This window comes from Felis catus, chromosome A2 (assembly GCF_018350175.1).
Source record: "Felis catus isolate Fca126 chromosome A2, F.catus_Fca126_mat1.0, whole genome shotgun sequence".
Taxonomy (NCBI): domain Eukaryota; kingdom Metazoa; phylum Chordata; class Mammalia; order Carnivora; family Felidae; genus Felis; species Felis catus.
In genome coordinates, this window is record NC_058369.1 from 3,542,911 (window position 1) to 3,561,265 (window position 18,355).

Genomic DNA, 18,355 nt, shown 5'->3' on the forward strand with positions numbered 1-18,355 from the left:
GATCTGGAAAGGGGCAGAGAAGACAATGGACGACTGACGAGAGCTTTGACCTTGCAGGTGGTGGACCAGGGTCCCCATCCCAGCTCCAACCCCGTCTCACTGTGTTCTCTGGGCAGGTCTCTTTCCCTGTCTGAGCTTCCTGCCATGTCTGTAAAACCAGTGCTTATCGTATCTTCTCTGCAGCCCAGAAGAATTGGCAAGAGAATCTCAGAATCCTAGGTGTCAAGGCGTCTCCTAGAGGCGTAAGGGGGACCCCAAATGATAGGGTGAGGAATGGTCAAGCGCATGAGTTTTAGAGCCAAGAGACAGGGCTGTGTTCAAATCCCAGCTTTGCTGCTTGTCTCTCTGAGTCTCAGTTTCCTCATCTGTGAAGTGGGGACAACAACTGTAGCTACATTATAGGGTTGCCCCCAAGGCCTTAGGAATACCTGGCATGCAGAGGGTTTGACATGGAGCCAGCAAGTTGCAGCCCTGGGCTCAAATAAACTGCTGCCATTTTTATAAATAAAGTTTTATTGGCACACAGTGACACCCATTCATTTCCATCTTCTCCAAGGCTGCCTTTGAGCCACAAGAGACTGGCTGTCCTACAAAGCCAAAAATATTTACTTTCTGGCCCTCAACAGAAATTCCTGCTCCAACCTTCCTGATCTATTAGCTTCCTAGCCGTCATTGCTGTGTGAGGTCACTTTGTTCCTTTATTTGTTTTTTTGCTTATCATCTGTCTTCTGCACTAAATGGAAGACAGAAATCACATCAGCTTGGTTCCCTGCTGGATTCCCACATAGCAGGCATTAAAAAAAATATTTTTTTGCAGCGTGAATGAATTCATAAAGTAGGCTTGGGGGTGCGTACATCTGGCTATGTCTTTCCAGAATGTTGGAGGAGAAAGAGACTTAAGAAGTCCTCTAAACAGTCTCTCGTTGTAAATAAGGGGGGGGCCAGACACGGTGCAGAGTGGACACCCGCAGGGAGGACAGTGAGGAAGCCTGATCCCAGGACTGAGAGGTGAATCCTAGGGTCTAAGAATCATCTCGTGACCCACCTCTCTGCGGTAGAGATGGGACACACAGGACGACGAAACGCTGTGCCCAATCCTGACTTGGATCCAAGCTTGGGAAGAAATGCCCTAAAACGCAGTCTCAGGAGATCGGTGAGGCAGGAACGTGGGTCGGGGGTTAGACAGTAGCGTTGTAACAGTTTTAACTTCTCGGTTGTGATCATTACATTTGGGTTACGTAGGAGACTGTCTTTGATCTTGGGGGGGTGCATGCTGAAGTATTTGGGAATGAAGGCGCAGTTGTGTTTGAAACGTACAGGGTTGGGACAGATACAAAGATAGATGTAGAGAAATAAACAAAGATAAAGCAAATGTGGCAACATGTTACCAATGCCTGGGTGAATCTAGTTAAAGATGATATGGAGGGGCACCTGGGGGGCTCAGTGGATTAAGCGTCGGACCAGCTCAGGTCATGATCTCTAGGTGTGCGGGTTCGAGCCCTGTGTCGGGCTCTGTCCAGACGGTTCAGAGCCTGGAGCCTGCCTCAGTTTCTGTGTCTTTCTCAAAAATAAATAAACTTAAAAAAAAATTTTTTAAAGATAACATGGAAGTTCATTGCACGATTCTTGCAACTTTCCTATGGGTTGGAAAAAAAATTTTTTTGCAAAATAAAAGAAAAGAGAGAGAAACAAATAACCAAGGCAGCCATCTCCAGGCTGCCTTCCCATCTATTCTTGTCCCTTCTGCGGCATGCTCCCTGGTGCTCCTTAGGAACTGTGAGGCCAGAACTGACCTCTGAGAAGGAAACAGATGTAGCAGTTTCGAGTGTTTCAGATGCACTCAGTGGAGTCCACATTTCACAGTGGACTTGTTGAGTATCTACTATGTGTCAGAATTATAGTTTCTGCAACCGCTTCCCATGGGTTTGACTGAACTTTCCCCCGGTGCATCAGTGGAATTAACTCTGGGTTTGGGCATCTTTGTTGACAAATGCTAGGTGCCTCATCTGATGCTCCTGGCTCCGTAGGTGGTGTGCAGACAGCTCATTTGCGAGTTCAGATTCCACAAAATGAGCAGCCCCTTTAGGGGACTTTCATACTGGGGAGAGCACAAGCTGGGACACAGATCCCTCTGTTGACACCAGACTGCATCTGAGTATGCTTATACTTTCAGGTTGTCACTCTCCCTAAGGACAAGTTTGGTTGCTGAATTCATGTATGCACCCCTACCCCATGCCTACTACAAAAAAAGTTGGGTGATTAAGCTACATTATCAGAAAGCTTACCATGTCTATACATTATTTCTGGTGCCATGCCACGCATTAGACCGTGAGGCAAAAGGAAAAATCCAGTAATGCGGATCCTATCTTTATTTAAAAATTTGATAGGGGCGCCTGGGGGGCTCAGTTGGTTAAGCGACCGCCTTCGGCTCAGGTCATGATCTCGCAGTTGGTGGGCTTGAGCCCAGGGTCGGGCTCCATGCGGGCTCCGTGCTGACAGCTCAGAGCCTGGAGCCTGCTTCCGATTCTATGTCTCCCCCTCTCTCTACCCCTCCCCTGCTCACGCTCTGTGTCTCTCTGTCTCTCAATAATAAATAAATGTTTAAAATTTTTAAAAATTTGATAAATTATTCATTGTTGACTTTTTACATACATTAATTTTGATTTCTTAGAACATTGCATTGAAACATTATTTACCTGGATTGCTGAGGTGTGTGTGTGGGGGGGGGTGGTTTTTTTTTTTTTTTTTTTGGTGCCTTCTTAAATTTGCACCTGAGGCAGGTGTCTTGCTTATCCTAGTCCTGGCTCACATGCGTTATTTCTAACATCCATCCACACCATACCACTAATTCCTCATCACAATGCTCTGAGAAGGTACTACCATTATCCCCATTTCACCGGTAAAGAAACTGAAGCACAGAGAGGTTCAACTGTGCCCAAAGTCCCAGCCAGAAGGAGAAAAGTCTGGATTTGTGTTTTTGACTCAGAGCCTGTTCAGTAAAGTAAAACAATAAACGAAGTTATGAGATGGGTTTTGAACTGAGGAATCAAAAGATCTAGTCTTGAGACCCACTTCTGCCCCAGGCTCTTCTGAGCCCTCCACTCCCACAGACCTCAGTTTCCCTATGTGGAACTGAACTTAAATATTCTGAGCTTGCCCTGTTTTTTTCCCCAACTCAGTTTACCAGTTTTCTCTCTTCTGATCCAGCAATAGCACAAGCTGGAGATGGGGAGATGTAGGTACCATCCAGGGCTTTTGGGCCAAACTGGATGTGAGAGACCTAGGAGGGGGGTGGGCTGAGTAGTGGGGAGACCTTGAGGACCATAGTGAGTGCCCTCTCCCAACTCCAGAAACCCCCAACCCAGTTTTTGGGCAGATGCCAGACTTTTATTCTGAAACCGAGACCACAGCCTATGAGGTAATCTTTGGAGCTGCATTCTAGACGGAGTCCCATTGGCCGGCGGGTGAAGCCCCTCCTCGGGTTCCCGGTGCCCCGCCTTCTCCAAAGCCCATAAAAGTGCACGTCCTCGCCTTGGCAGCCACTGGTCACCTGCATCTGCCCACGAGATTGGAAGTAGGTGAGGCATACAGAGGCTGCCTGGTGGTGGTGGGGAGGGTGGTCTGAGGGACCAGGGACCCCGGGGATGGGGCTGGTTTGCAGCTCAGCGCATGGATATCCTCCAAGAAAGTGACAAAGACGGCAAAGTTTGGCGGTCTGGGAAGCGGAGACCAACGGGGCTGACTACCTGGGAGGTAAGTCTGGGAACAGCCACGAGGTGGGGAGCAGGTATGAGTCCTGGTTGCGACCTCTCCGTGTCTCCCCTACTATCATTCTGAAGCTCCCCGGGAAGAAAATAGGAAGGTAAAGAAATCTGGGGGAGGGGAAGAGTCAGAAGGACAGATAACAGAGGGGAGTGGGGGGAGCCAAGGGAAGAGCGGGAAGCAAGTCAAGTTTTCTTCAGCACGGAGGCTTTGGATAGCTCACCGACCACCACGGAAGGAAATTGCTATTTGTTTCAGCACCGAGACTCCGGACAGCGCCTCTCGGGACCAGGAAGGGAACCGCGATCTGCTTCAGCACCGGGACTCCGGACAGCTCCCAGGGGCTTTCCGGGGACGACTTAATTTCAGCACCAGGAAACCGGGCAGCTTCCCTGGTAACGGGGGAGCTCGCCCTTGCACCCTGATGGGGGAACAGAGGATGGTCTGACGCTTCTGGAGACCTGCCCCTCATTTAATGGACGTTTCGACGAATTCTTTTCTAGATCAGCAGGTGAAATGAAACCACATACACAAATCTGTAATTCCCTGTTAACAGGTGAGATGGCCAGTCAGTAGGACCGTGGGGGAACACGCGCCTGCCAAGATGACATTGCTGTGCTCTTTCCAGACTTCTGTGAGAAGCATTGTGCCAAGCGTTTTATGTACATTATATCACGCCATCTTTCATCCCTAGGACATGGGTGTTATTGGGCCCAGGTGACACATGAGGAAACTGAGACCCAGAGATTGGCAGGGATGTAACTAGCCCAAGGGTGAATGAAGCTGTAAGTCAACCCCACCTCCGTCCACCTCCAAATTCATGTTCCTGACGTGCCTGGGTGGGAGGTGGGCCCTTGGGAATCAGATCCTGCCTCTCTCCAGGAGGACCAGAAGAGGCACTGGAGAAGTAGGAAGCCCAGAGGTTATGGCTTGGCTCAAGTGAGGGGTAGAAGCTGGGTGGGGGCTCCCAGGGGAGGGGCAGAGGGTGGCAAAGAAGACTGGAGCGGTTGTGGTCTAGTGCTGTGTGGAAGACTAGTGATTTTGTTGTTCTGATGTATTATGACAACAAGTCACAGCTTCCTCATAGCGTGGACTCCCGTCGGCCTCCGCCTGAGACGGACGAGCAAGTGTGGGGGACAGGGGATCATAGAGGATCACTCTCATCCAGGGAGAGGACCAAGGATAAGGGAGGGAATAAAACAGGGACACGCGCCCCCGGAGCATACAGCGACGTGCCATAGGTGGTATTGGCCTTGTCACTTGTACACCCCCACAGGCCGGGAATTACGAAACATCTGACTCAGAGCCCAGGGTCTTTAACCATCTTACTACACTTTCCTCCTGGAAATCAATGAAGGAATGGCATGTGAAGCCCTCTCTAGACCATAGTTCTTTGGCGCCTTCTCAATAACATTTCGAGGAATGGTTTTTTTCCTCCCCCATCCTGCCATCAGTTCCGTGGACCACTTACAGGACAAGGTAAACTTGTGCCTGGTAGGTGAGTCGTGGCCTCCATGAGGCTCACCCCCAATTCTCTATGGCATCCTAATCAAGTCACAGACACCACAGCGAGCTCGTTGTAGCCTTAGAACCTTTGTCTTTGCGATTCCATCAACTTGGAAAACTCCGCCCCCTACAGCGCCCCCACGGCTCACTCTACCCTCTTCGCCAAGCTTCGTGTCACCAAGGGAGGTTTCCCTGGTTGCCTCACCGCCCCCCCCCCATGTCAAGTCTGTATTACACATTCTCATAGACCTGGGATATCTTCTCTCCAGAACTTCTCTCCAATAACTTCAGTTATCTGTTTGCAGGACTGTCTCCCATTACACTGTGAGCCCCATGAAGGCAGAGATTGTGTTTGTATCACAGCTGTGTCCCCAGCACCCAATTCAGGGCCTGGCACACAGCAGGTGCTCAATAAACATTTGTTGGATCAATAAAGACACCAGAGAATAAACCAATACATCAATCAATAAATTAATTGATGGCTTCAGCACGCATACACAAAGATCCTGCTTCTCCTTGGTCTCCCCCAGAGACATACCATAGGGTGATGGTTGCTGCAGGTGTTTATTGGGGAGTGTAATTAAATTTGTGGACACTCAAGGGCCAGCCAGCCAACTAATAGCCCCAGGAGAGAGCCAGGCTCATTTAATTAGCAATTACGAAGCATTGATTCCTCATTAGCTCCGGCAACCCCTGTCTCCCTCTTCAGTCCCAGACAAATGAAATCTTTCTCTCTCCCAGGAGTACTGCCTCAGTGGGTCCATTAACAAGCAGAGAAACACGATTACTAAGACACCCAAATGCCAGAGGCGCTTCATGAATGGTGTGGGGAAAGGGGGTTCAATGTCTGGGTGAAGGCTAATTGTGAGATTATCTGGTATATTTAGAATCACCCTCTGGGTGCGGGAGAGCTTTTGGATAGGAAAAGACACCTGAATACTGTCCCCCCAATTAGGGACTCGGTTGAAAGGAGAGATTCTGCCCTGGTAGTTCTGTGAATACCTTCCCCTGAGTGCTTCACACTCACTCCAAGTTAATCATTCCGAACTGAACGCCCAATCCACCCAGCCACCAGTATGCCCCTCCCTCCACGTCCCCATCAATGTGGCAGGGGGACACAGACACCCAGAGACCCTCCCCTCCTCATCCAGCAATCTCCATCCCTGTGTCCTCCAAGGTAAGTCATTCTGGCTAAATCCACCCCCCTCCAGCCCCCTGCCTCCACCATTGCCTGGTCATCTGTGGTCTCTTCCCTCCTTCCCCAACACGCACACAGCCAACTCATTCTCCTCGTACCTTAGGGGTCTTCTAAAGCGCAGATCTGATCAAGTCCCACTTTTGTCTTCAATCCTTCAAAGACTCCCATTGTCTGCAGGATAAAATTCAAATATCCTCCCATAGCTCACCTGGTCTGGCACCTGCTGAGAGTAATTGCACGTCATTTCCCTGCCAGCAACACCCAACAATTAGCCCACCCAGGACCACCTCTTCCTTGGATTCCCCAACTTTAACGTGAGGATGATTCTCCTGAGAAGCTCATAGGGAATGCGGATTCCCAGGACCCTCCCAGCTTCAATAAGCAGAGGTGAGGGAGACCCAGAAATCTGCATTTTGATCCGTTTCCCCACTGATTCTTAGGGAATTCTTCTTTTGATTAAAAAAGACCACCAACTTGGGGCGCCTGGGTGGCGCAGTCGGTTAAGCATCCGACTTCAGCCAGGTCACGATCTCGCGGTCCATGAGTTCAAGCCCCGCGTCAGGCTCTGGGCTGATGGCTCAGAGCCTGGAGCCTGTTTCCGATTCTGTGTCTCCCTCTCTCTCTGCCCCTCCCCCGTTCATGCTCTGTCTCTCTCTGTCCCAAAAACAAAACAAAACAACAACAACAAAAAAAAAAAAAACCTTTTATTTCTCCCAAAGATCTCTGGGGAGACACTTCAGCTAATCTCATCAGATTCACCTTCATACGCCCTCATGCCAGCAACATGCTAAGTATTCAGTTGAGATATAAATGCTGGTGTCCGAGCCCCTGTTACCTTCACCAGACACAAAATCACGGAGGCCATGTGCACCTATAAACATAAACCAGCACACAGAGTTGCTGTGGGCGTCTGAACTGAAGATACAACCCACTGAGCTATCCTATTGTATTTGATCTGTGCCCACTTATCTTCATTTGGGAATCCACGAGACAAGTGTAGTTTCTTGGGAAGGTGGTCCCAGAAAGTAGAAGTCAAGGGACCTGAGAATAAGGCAAAGAAGCAAGCAAGGCCAATCTACAAGAATGTGGTCCGGTTATGCTGATAGACTCAAAATAGCAGTGCTTAAATGAAATGGAAATAAATTTCCCCCTTTTGGCACAGCAATCCCATGCCTAGATTTACATAGAAGAGAAACAAACACGTGTTTCCACAGAATGAATTTTACAGAAACGACCTCAACAGTTATAGTCATAATAGCCAAAAACTAACTGGTGAGTGGATAAACAAATTATGGTTATCCCACCATGGGCTACTCAGTGTGTGTGTGTGTGGGAGGGGGGAGAAACAAACTAATGAGAGGCCCCCGGGGGGCTCAGTTGGTTAAGCATCTGAATCTCGATTCTGGCTCAGGTCATGATCTCATGGTCATGATCTCATGATCATGGTCTCATGGTCATAAGATTGAGCCTCACATTGGGTTCAGCATGGAGCACAGAGCCTGCTGGGGATTCTCTCTCTCTCTCTCTCTCTCTCTCTCTCTCTCTCTCTGCCCCTCCCCTGCTTGTGCTCTCTCGCTCCCTCTCTCAAAATAAATAAATAAATAAACTTCAAAAAGAAAGAAACAAACTTATGATACACACGGAAGTATAGAGGACTAGAAAGTCATGCTGAACAGAATAAGTTTGAGCACATATGCATGATTCCATTTATAGGACACAGAACAATGGGCAAAACTAACCTATATTGAGAGAAATCGGAACATTGGGCTTTGGTGCCTGGCTGGCTTAGTCGGAGGAGAATGCAACTCTTGATCTCAGGCTCATGAGCTCAAGCCCCACATTGGGCGTAGAGATTACTCAGAAGAAGAAGGAGGAGGAGGAGAGGGAGAGGGAGGAGGGGGAGAGGAGGAAGAACAGGAAGAGGAAGGAAAAGGAGGAGGAGGAGGAGGAGGAGGAGGAGGAGGAGGAGGAGGAGGAAGGAAGGAGAAGCAGAAGTATTTGTTGGAGGATTGGGTGCCTCCAGGTGGGTAGGAATCCATTGGAAATGGGTCTGTGGAGCTGTCCGAGGTTCTGAAAAAGTTCTCTCTCTTGATTAGGGGAGTGACCATATGGGGGTATATACAATTGCCAAACATCTACCCACTTAACTAAGTTCTATGCATTTTACTATGTGAAAAAAAATCCAACTTATTCTTTTTATTTAAAAAAAAAAGCCATGTAATGCATTCATTTTATGTCACATAACTGGGTGTATGCACTTCAGGGATGGTTAGTGCCCATGATGGCAGGGCCCAGGCTCCTTCTGAATCATTGCTCTGCTACCCTTCGTGCATCGCGCTCACCCCCCGTGGTCCAAAATGACGCACCATGTATTGGAATATTGTTTATATTTTCTGAGGCCAGATGTGCTCAGCTTTAAATCGCGGGTTCTAGCGCTGCGAGAGAGAAAGAGAGAACGGTTGCTGAGAACAGCCAACAATCTCTGCTACACGTATCTCGAACAGTTGGAAGCCCACCCAGTGTTGTTCACATTTTCCAAGCCAGTTTCCAACTGGGACCTCCTGTGAGCCTGTATCTCCAGGCTCACATTTCAAAAGAGAGATATAATCTCCTGGAGAGGGAAGGCATACGAATGGCTCACAAGGTAGAGCTGCCTAAAAGACACGCCCATATCCTGGAGAGATAGACAAGGACAGAACAAATAAAACACGCGATCCAGTCGACAGCGGATGCAACACAGTTCCAAAGGCAAAAAGCAGCCGTAGGAAAATGTAGAGTTTGAAATGTGGAATGAAACGCCTCAGAGACTCATGGGAAGTGTGTGGGACCCTGCCTTTGGAACACTATGTGGGCTGAAAATTAAAATCAGCCAGCTCTTGGTGCGAGCAAAAATTCTAGTTCTGTGATGGGATTAGAGACCTCTCCACGGGTCAGTGGGGCAGAAAGGTGAAGAATGCTGAGTGGGGACATTGGGCAAGAGTGTTCCCTCCCAGCTCAGCTTCCCTATCTGCAAAAATACTGACAATTGTGGCTATTTCTTCGGGCTGTTGCAGAGATCAAGGTGATTGTGTTAATGCATAGCACCATGCCTGGTACATAGTAAATGCTCAAGAAATTACAACGAGGACTTTGGCAATAGTGACAGATAAATAAGTGGGTAGTAGGAAGAAAAGTATAAAGGTGGATACATAACGGATTGACAGATGGAAAAGGAGAAGGAATGGAGTAAGAGAGGGACCCATTTCTGAGCCACAGGCCAGAGGCCCACGAGGTCCTTCCTCTCGAGCAGCTGATGAAATCCAACACCTGGACCACTTCCCTATCAGCTCTGGTGTTCAAGGGACACTGTGCACCTGCTTCGATTGCCCCAGGGCTGGGAGCCAGGCAACTAGGGACAGCCTCATTGTCCAGGAGCCCGGGAAGTTATTCAAATTAGCCAATCCCAAGAAGTCCTGGAAACCTAGCGAACCCTACTCAGCTTGCTTACAGCTCCAGCTTGCTGTCCCCCGCCCCCCTAGGGCACGCCCCGTATCCTTCTCTTATTTGGAACTCCAAGTGACAAAGTGTTCTGCACGTCTTCTCTGCAAGTGTCACTGTGTTGTGATATGCCACCAGAAAAAATCTTATACAACATGGGGCGCCTGGGTGGCTCAGTCGGTTGAGCATCCAGCTTTGGCCCAGGTCGTGATCTTGCGGTCTGTGGGTTCGAGCCCCGAGTCAGCTCTGTGCTGACAGCTCGGAGCCTGGAGCCTGCTTCGGATTCTGTGTCTCCCTCTCTCTCTGCCCCTCCCCCGCTCACACTCTGTCTCTCTCAAAAGTAAGACAAACATTACAATCTCATCAAACAAATGCACATAACATAAAATTTGCATTTTAACCATTTTAAAGTGGCAATTTAGTGACATTCAGTACATTCCCAGTGTTCTGCAATCATCACCACTACTGACTTCCAGAACATTCCATCACCCCCAGAAAGAACCCCATTCCGTTAAGCAGTCACTTCCCATGCTCCTTCTACACCCCGCCCCTCCAGCTCCACTAACCTGTATTAATTTGCCTATTCTGAATGTTTCACATAAATACTATACTATGCTGTGTGGGCTGTTATGTTTGACTTCTCTCGGGGATAATAATGTTTCCATAATGTTGGACATGTTGCATAATGTTTCCAATATTCATCTACATTGTATCAAGAGTCAGAAAGTGTTTCTTTCCTTTTTATGGCCACATAATATTCCACTGCATGACTATACCACATTTCCTTTCTCCAGACACTGTTTTCATAGCTTTAGATACACTACCTCGCATGAAGTGGTTACGACTGTCACACTCCGCTTTGTAGGACAAGAGGCCGAGGCCAGAGATGAGCAGGCTCCTGGGGCCCGCACAGCTAGTGGGGGACAGAGCCAGGATTTGAACGCGGGCAGTGTGCAGCCAGCGTCCGCATTTCAAGCCATTACCTTATGCTCCTCCCATAGCCTGGTACTCAGAGACAGTGAGGCGATTGTGACGTGTCCCTCTGTCATTTCCACGACATTTGCATGTCGAGATGCAAACAGAAGCCGACTTGTGGTCGCGCAGTGCATCGGCAGCAGTCAGGATGGCGAGGGCAGAGCTCAGACGCTGCATGGTCTCCAGGACTTGCCTTTCCCGTTGGTCCCAAGGGTGGCTGGGGGCCACCCCGGGGGAGAGTTGATTACGTCCCATCCAGTACCTTAATGGGTCCTTCAAAAGAGAGTGGCTTCGGTTTCCATGACGACAGGCAGGCAGCATCACAAGGAGATGGCTGAGCTTCCTCCCCTGACCCACATCTGGCTCTGGAATCTGTCCCCTTCCGTACCTGCCTTTCTGGATCCCAGGAGCCCAGCCTGTGCCCAGTGCTGACCAGAGAGGGCATCTGTGCGGGGGGGGGGGGGGTCAGCGCTCACACTTGCTGGTTTGTTTGCTCCTCACTCCTGCTCCTTGGCCCTGCCCCAGCCTGGTGAGGGACGGAGGGACAGAAGCAGCACATGGCCAGGCACAGGTGCAAAGAGACTCAGGAGGGACAGGGCACTGGGTCCTGTCCCCGGGGGGGGGGGGCACCATGCCACGCCCAGGGACGTTTAGCCAGCCAAGGAGGAGATGGAAAAAGTTGTCAGATGGAAACTGTTCACAGGATTGGACAGGGCAAGATTTTTGTGGTTGTTTTTATTTTTGAGACAGAGAGAGACAGAGCACAAGCCAGGGAGGGGCAGAGAGAGGGAGACACAGAATCTCCAGGCTCCGAGCGGTCAGCACAGAGCCCGACGCGGGGCTCGAACTCACAAAACTGTGAGATCATGCCCTGAGCCGAAGTTGGACGCTCAACCGACTGAGCCACCCAAGGGCCCCAAGACTTTTTTAGCTGACAGTGACCAGACAGGTCACAGAACTTGCTCCTCAGGGCAGAGAAGAGAGATTTTACAGACAGCGGGGAGGAAACAGTTGAAGAAAACACACACACACACACACACACACACACACACACACACACACACACCACAAAATCATCCTTGTTTCAGCCCGTCTGGTTCGGACTCAGGGATAAAACCAGCCGTGGAGAGAAGGAAAGCATCAGCGGCTTGCGAACGCTCCGGACCTTCCAAGAGCACAGCTGTGAAGGGAGCAGAAACCACTGGGAGCCGCATGGCGAAGCCCGTAGGCTCATCCGTGTTAAAAATCCCAATTTTGATCATTGAACTGTGGCTCTGTAGGAGAAGTCCTTGTTCCAAGGGAACGCCCACCAATGTGTTTAAGAGTAAAATTAGTCAATGGGGCACCTGGGGGGGCGGGGGGGGGGCTCAGACGGTTGAGCGTCCGAATCTTGGTTTCAGCTCAGGTCGTGATTCCAGGGCTGTGAGATCGAGCCCGGGGCTGGGCTCTGAACGGAGCCTGCTTGGGAGTCTCTCTTTCTCTGCCCCTTCCCCGCACACGTGTGCGCTCTCTCTCTGTCTCTCTCTTTCTCCAGAAAAAAAAAAAAAAAAAGAGTAAAGGTGGTCAAGACCCCAACTTACTGACTCAAATGGTTCAGAAAACATATATGCATTATATGTATATGTATGTGTACAAATGCATTACATTTTATTCTCTGTCATCTGAATTTATATTGTATACATTATTTTATATGTTTTACATAATTATGTAATGTATTACTTATAACACCTTACCATATTTTGTTATAAATTATAATGTAGGGGCACCTGGGTGATGCGGTCAGTTAAATGTCCGATTCTCGGTTTCGGCTCAGGTCATGATCTCACGGTTTGTGGGTTCGAGCCCCGCGTTGGGCTCTGAGTGGAGCCTGCCTGGGACTCTCTCTCTGCCCCTCCCCCGCTCTCTCTCTCAAAATAAATAAATACACTTTAAAATATAGAGCATTGGGGCGCCTGGGTGGCTCAGTCGGTTGAGTGGCTGACTTCGGGTCAGGTCATGATCTCACGGTTTGTGAGTTTGAGCCCCGCGTCGGGCTCTGTGCTGACAGCTCAGAGCCTGGAGCCTGTTTCCGATTCTGTGTCTCCCTCTCTCTCTGACCCTCCCCCGTTCATGCTCTGTCTCTCTCTGTCTCAAAAATAAATAAACATTAAAAAAAAATAAAATAAACGTTAAAAAATCATTTTAAAATATAGAGCATAATATAAATATTATGTATCATATTATATACTCCTATATAATAAATGTTATATAAACAATAATCTACATAATTAGACCACATAAATAAAGCAAACATGATAACATGCAAATGACTGAGGAATCTGGGTAAAGGATAAGCAAAACTACTTTGCCTCTTCTCGCAACTTTTCTATAAGCTTGAAATTAGAGCAAGTCAAGAAGTTACAAGCCAGGCAGGGGTGGTTTAACTTGAAAAATCATTCCGCATCATTCGCGATATAGTCACCAAAAGCAAACTGCACGATCATCTCAATAAATGCAGAGAGAGCGCTTGACGAAATCCGACATCTATCCCTTTTTTTTTTTTTTTTAAGTCTGGGGATAAGGGTAATAGAAGGGAGTTTTCTTGACCCAACAAAGGACACCTATGAAACCCCACAGTGACCGGCACACTCCCATGATACAAGACTGGTTGCTTCCCTCCAAGACTGGGAACAGATCAGGTCTGTCGTAGCTACAGCAGTGAGAAAGGAATCAAAAGCATCGATTTTGGAAAGAAGTGAAAAAAAAAAAAAAAACCTGTCTCTATTCGCGGATGATGTGATTGTGCAGTTTTAATATGCATAGTTTATTATATACTAATTATGCCTCCATAAAGCTGTTTTTTTTTTAATCACAGATACACGAAAACAGCTTGATGGTTCCTCAAAGAGTTAAAACGTAGTATTAGCATATAATCTGGCAATTCCACACCTAGATTTATACCTGAGAGAACTGAGGGGCGCCTGGGTGGCTCAGTTGGTTAAGCATCTGACTCTTGATCTCAGCTCAGATCTTGATCTCAGGGTCTTGAGTTCAAGCCCTGCGTTGGGCTCCATGCTGGGCGTGAGGCCACTTTAAAAAAAACAAAACAAAACAAAAAACATTGGAAACAGATTCAAACAAATTCTTATCATTACAGCACTAGTCCTCACAGGCCAAAGGTGGAAACAGCCCAAATGTCCATCAGCAGATGAGTGGAGAGACAAAATGTGGTCCATCCCTACGCCGGAATATTATTCAGCCACAAAAATGCACAAAGCACTCACCCACGATACAATGTAGATACATCTTGGAAACGTGACGCTCAGGGAGAGAAGCCAGATACTTGGGGCGTGATTCCAGTTACATGAATTGTCCAGAAAAAGCGGGTCCAAAGAAGTTGGGTGGGGACCGTCCGTTGGGGATGGGGTTTCCTTTAGGGCCGATGGAAATATTTCGGAAGTAGACAGGAGTCGAGGTTGCCCAGCACTTAGAATGGTCTAAATGCCACCGAATCGTACATTTCAAGGTGGTTATTTTAATGTTTCATTAAACTTTTTTAATGTTCTTTACTTCTGGGAGAGAGACAGAGACAGAGTCTGAGCGGGGGGAGGGCAGAGGGAGAGGGAGACACAGAATGGGAAACAGGCTCCAGGCTCCCAGCTGTCAGCACAGAGACCCACGTGGGGCTCGAGCCCTCAAACCGTGAGATCACGACCTGCGCTGAAGTCTGACACTTAACGGACTGAGCCACCCAGGCTCCCCTTGAATGTTTCATTTATACACTTGAACATGGTTAATTTATTTCAATTAAAGAAAATAACAAACACAACGCTTCTCTCGTTTGTTTTCCTAAGGAAACGTATACACCTGCTACTCAGTAACATTCCTGCTAGAGGCTGGAGGAGGGCTGGAGGGTCGCTTCTGAAGACTCTCTCCTTCCCTGGAGAGGGGGACGTCTGGTTCCCTCCCTCTGAAGAGGACCAGACTTAGTGAATGCCTTCCAGCCGATAGAACGGGGGCCCGGGTGACACCAGAGTGTGACCCCCAGGGTTGCGGGATACCCCCTACAGATGATCTCCAGATGGGGTCGCGCTGGGGCTTAGGCCTTCTACATACGGGTTTTGGGACGGCGCAAGGCAGTCCACAGAAGTCACAGAGCTTGGGGGAGTTTGTTAAGCCAAAACAGACAACTAGAATGATGTGGGACTCCACTTTTTGTAACAGCTATCCCGGAAAATGCGTGTCTGCGAAACAAAGGCCCCCTACTTTCTCCTTCCCTCCCCAGCCAGGGGCTGTCTGTCCATCCCCCGGGCCCCTGCGTCCCTAACCACACAGCCGGACTTGAGTTATCGCCCTCGGCCAGATTCCGGGCCCTTGAGAATGGCGTTGGGCCGCTCGGTGCTGTACCCCCAGCCTCTAGCACATGACCCCGCACACTGTAGGTACCCAGAACGTCAAGAACTGTGGCTGGGGAGTGAATGGAGCAAAAGACTGCACTCGGCACAGATCTGTCTACTCCCCGCAAGGACACGTCAAGCCCGTTTCTTGGGAACTGAACCGTGGCGGGGTTCCCCCAGCGGGCAGGCAGGCAGCTCCCCCGGGCAGGAGACAGACATAGTAAACGAACTCTTGGGCGACGTGTGCCTTGGTTAGTAATCATAGACATGCAAATTAGAGCCACAAGCTACATGCAACACTGTTCCCAGTATCGCTGCTGCCTCCCCGACCACCCGAGAGCACACAGGCTTGAAACAATCATCTTGTCTCAGATGTCACTGATTCTGTAGGTGAGGAAGTTGGGCGTGTCTGGGGGGGGAGGGGGGGCTTCTGTTACCACGTGGGTGGTGGCAGCTCCCGGATGGCTGGGCTGGAAGGTCCAAGAGGCCTTTACTCTGCAGGGGACAGCTGGGAGCAGACGGCCAGAAGGCTGAGTCCTTCTGGGACAGTGGACGGGGGTCAGCTAGTGGCCTGCCCAGCACCATGATCTCCGGGTTGTTGACTTCCTTCATGGTGATGGGCAGCTCAAGAGAACTGGGGGGGGGCGGGGGGGGGGGAGGGGGAGGCTTCCGCCCTTCTATGCCCTAGCCTCAGAAATCCCAGAACGACTTCGACTTTACTCTACAGGTCAAGCAGACATGTGACCACACACATTCAAGGGGAGGGGACATAGTCAGAGAACGGGAGAAGGGTCAGAGAACGTGGGGGCCGTGCTATAAAAGTGCCACAAACAGCTATTAAATCAGCAAAGAAGGAGGGGGGGAGGGGGAGGAGGAGAGGAGAAGGAGGGGAAGGAGGAGGAAGAGGGGGATGAGGGGAAGGAGGAGGAAGAGGGGGAGGGAGAGGAGAAAGGGGAGGAGGAGGGGAGGAAGGAGAGGAGCAGGAGGAGGGGGAGGAGGAGGGGGAGGAGGAAGAAGGGGAGGAGGGGGAGGGGGGAGGGGGAGGAGGAAGAAGGGGAGGAGGGGGAGGGGGGAGGGGGAGGAGGAGGAGGAGGGGGAGGAGGAAGAAGGGGAGGAGGGGGAGGAGGAGGGGGGAGGACGAAGAAGGGCAGGAGGGAGGGGAGGAGGGGAGGACGAAGAAGGGGAGGAGGGGGAGGGGGGAGGGGGAGGAGGAAGAAGGGAAGGAGGGGGAGGGGGGAGGGGGAGGAGGAGGAGGAGGGGGAGGAGGGGGAGGAGGAAGAAGGGGAGGAGGGGGAGGAGGAAGGGGAGGAGGAGGGGAGGAGGAGGGGAGGAAGGAGAGGAGCAGGAGGAGGGGGAGGAGGAGGAGGAGGAGGAAGAAGGGGAGGAGGGGGAGGAGGAGGGGGGAGGATGAAGAAGGGCAGGAGGGAGGGGAGGAGGGGGAGGAGCAGGAGGAGGGGGAGGAGGAGGGGGAGGAGGAAGAAGGGGAGGAGGGGGAGGAGAAGGGGGAGGATGAAGAAGGGCAGGAGGGAGGGGAGGAGGGGGAGGAAGAGGAGGGGGGGAAGAGGAGGGGGAGGAGGAAGAAGGGGAGGAGGGGGAGGAGGGGGAGGAGGACGAAGAAGGGCAGGAGGGAGGGGAGGAGGGGGGAGGAGGAGGAAGAGGGGGAGGAAGAGGAGAAAGGGGAGGAGGAGGGGAGCAGGAAGAGGGGGAGGAGGAGGGGGAGGAGGAAGAAGGGGAGGAGGGGGAGGAGGGGAGGAGGGAGGAGGAGGAGGGAGAGGAGGGGGAGGAGGAAGAAGGGGAGGAGGGGGAGGAGGGGGAGGAGGGGGGAGGAGGAGGGGGAGGACGAAGAAGGGCAGGAGGGAGGGGAGGAGGGGGAGGAGGAGGGGGAGGAGGAAGAAGGGGAGGAGGGGAAGGAGGAGGGGGAGGATGAAGAAGGGCAGGAGGGAGAGGAGGAGGGGGAGGAGGAGGGGGAGGAGGGGGAGGAGGAAGAAGGGGAGGAGGGGGAGGAGGAAAGAAGGGGAGGAGGGGGAGGAGGAAGGGGAGGAGGAGGGGAGGAAGGAGAGGAGCAGGAGGAGGGGGAGGAGGAGGGGGAGGAGGAAGAAGGGGAGGAGGGGGAGGAGGAGGGGGAGGAGGAAGAAGGGGAGGAGGGGGAGGAGGAGGAGGAGGGAGGACGAAGAAGGGCAGGAGGGAGGGGAGGAGGGGGAGGAGGAGGGGGAGGAGGAGGAGGAGGGGGAGGGAGACAGGACCCAGGAGTCCTGCTGGCATTTTTTTTTAACTTTATTTATTTATTTTGGGAGAGTCAGAGCGTGAGTGGGGGAGGAGCAGAGAGAGGGCGAGAGAGGATCCCAAGCAGGCTCCGCGCTGCCAGCGCAGATCCAGACGCGGGGCCCGATCCCGCAAACCGCGGGGTCACCACCACCCAGGCGCCCCATCTGCTGCCTTTTGGCCTGTGACATCCAGGGAGGATGTCACATCCAGGGAGGATCCGGCTCTGTTTAAGCCGCCCCGTCGGGGACACTTGGCTGTAGCAGCCCGCCTTGGCCTGTCCCGGCCGCGGCAGCGAAATGCCCCGAGCTGGGGGCCTCCAAACCGCAGATCCCTGTTTCCTCCGGGTGAGGAGGCTGGGGGCGCCGATGACCCCGGGTGCCCCTTGCTTGGGGGACGGGCCCTCTGCTCGCCGCGTCCTGACGCGGAGGAAGGGGACAGGGCGCTGGCTCTCGCTCTCGGGGCCTCTCTCTCTCGAGGGGGGCTCCGCCCTCTGACCTAATCGCCTCCCGGAGGCCCCACCTCCTAAAACCGTTGCCTTTTGCGGGTTAGGATTTCAGCGTCTGGGTGGGAGGCGTGCAGCCGGTAACCCAGTAACGGGCAAGGCAGGGTAGTTACTTCCATCATTTCTCACCCCCCTCCCCCCAGCCCCCAGCCCCCAGCCCCCAGCCGAGGTTTGGCGCCCCCTAGCGGTCGCCTGGCCTCTTGGCCAACCTGGGGCGTCCGGCCGCGCAGGTGGCCACCACGTGGGGCGCTAGGAAGTCCCGCCCGGCGGCCCTGGCCGACCACCCCCCCCCCG

At 51.6% G+C, this 18,355-nt stretch overlaps 1 long non-coding RNA gene across 2 annotated transcripts; it reads right to left on the bottom strand.

The window, feature by feature from the left end:
• Positions 1-2,739: 2,739 nt before the first annotated feature.
• LOC123381846 lies at positions 2,740-13,918 on the bottom strand. Of its 2 annotated transcripts, XR_006589315.1 has the most exons (4): positions 13,859-13,918; positions 10,768-11,191; positions 6,565-6,689; positions 2,740-4,183 (listed from the first exon to the last, which is right to left on the bottom strand). It is a non-coding gene; the product is annotated as an uncharacterized LOC123381846 (long non-coding RNA). The 2 variants fall into 2 exon arrangements; XR_006589316.1 differs by lacking the exon at positions 13,859-13,918 and having other exon boundaries at positions 6,565-6,686; positions 10,768-11,732.
• Between the last annotated feature and the right edge of the window lie 4,437 nt (positions 13,919-18,355).